The sequence below is a fragment of the Sorghum bicolor genome, chromosome 3, assembly GCF_000003195.3.
Source record: "Sorghum bicolor cultivar BTx623 chromosome 3, Sorghum_bicolor_NCBIv3, whole genome shotgun sequence".
Lineage (NCBI taxonomy): Eukaryota > Viridiplantae > Streptophyta > Magnoliopsida > Poales > Poaceae > Sorghum > Sorghum bicolor.
The window spans coordinates 63,652,670-63,654,144 of NC_012872.2; the positions used below are offsets into that span (position 1 = coordinate 63,652,670).

The following is a 1,475-nucleotide window of genomic DNA, read 5'->3' on the forward strand; positions in this document are numbered from 1 at the left end:
AAACTGAACACTTAAAGATGTACTTCTCCATGAATAAGGATTTATCTATGATGACCTAGAAGATTGCAAAAAAAAATTACTGTCTCACAATGGCCAGACGGCGTAGTCTGGCAATGCATTATCCAAGCAGTAAATAGCAAAGAAAAACAGAACATTGTAGGCAGATTTTATTGAAGAAATATAAACATGGTCAAAGTTCAAGGCAAGAACACAACAGATACACCTATAATTTTCGATAGAAACTTTACACAAGCTCTAATGAACACCAACGGCCACATATTATCACAAGTACTATTACCAGCCGAGGCATCACTCTACTTCTCTCCACACTGACATACATCAAACTTTGGGAGCTATCTAAGATGCAACGATGCTAGAACTATGGTACACAACAAGGATGGGCAATATGGATCTCCAGCCATACATAATCTAAAATGTGATCAAGCTAGCAATTACAAGCACACCAACTACCAGCAGCAACACCTTCAAGTACACATCAACGTGCTAGGCTTGCGGTGCCCGGCGCGAGGCCGGGAAACCATGCCCATAATCATGGAAAGAATGGCCATATCCATAAGGAAACCATGTAGCAGGCCCATATGCGGTTGCCTGGGGGAATCCTTGCACCTGGAAGCTTAGCAACGGGAACAACCCTCCAATGGCGGTCGAGAAAGTGTAGTTCCCCCACCGACCACCAGCCACAGGGGGAGGAGCACCAGCACCAATGAACCAGGGGTTCTGGTGCGGGTAATGGTTGTTGTGGTCAGGCTGTGGGGCGGTGGAGGGCCGCTGACCGGTCGGTCTGCTCGTGATTTCCACACCTGCCACCGACCTTGCACGGGGTGCGGTGGAGTTGCCGCCACGGCCGTAGAGAGAGACGAGCTTCCCCTCCTCGACGACGGCCTTGCAGACGGGGCAATCCTGGGAGTGCGCGTGGACGTGGAGCCACTCGTAGAGGTAGGGCCAGCAGAAGAGGTGGTCGTAGAGGGTGACCACTGGATCTTACGCCAGATCCAGACAGATGTTGCACTCGAAGCTGCCCGAGTCCTTGTTGCCGCTGCCGCTGCCGCCGCGGCGGTTGGTCCTCGCGATAGGCTCGCCGGCACGGTTCGCCATGCCGCTGGACTCGGATATGCGGGATGGGGAGACCAATCAAGCCACGATCCGACGACACGAGCAAAATAAAAAAGGACAAAGCAGGAGTCGTCGTCGCTGCCACAATCAGAAATCCTATTATTTCGGGAACATGGGAACCCGACTCTGATCCGTCATTTCTCAATTGTGCTTACCCCTAAAAAAACATTGAATAAATCTACCAAGGTTATCTAATATAGGATATTTGTAGACGCAATTGCGTCCAATGGCCGATGCGTAGATCAAGGAGAGCATATAGGCGCAACGGACCAACAATTGCTTGAGAAAACGTACCCAAATCCATTCGAAGGGAGTGGCGACCACGCGTTACCGCTAGACAT

General features: G+C 50.5%; 1 pseudogene; it reads right to left on the reverse strand.

Annotated features, from left to right (window-relative positions):
• Nucleotides 219-1,475, reverse strand: LOC8079254 (annotated as a pseudogene).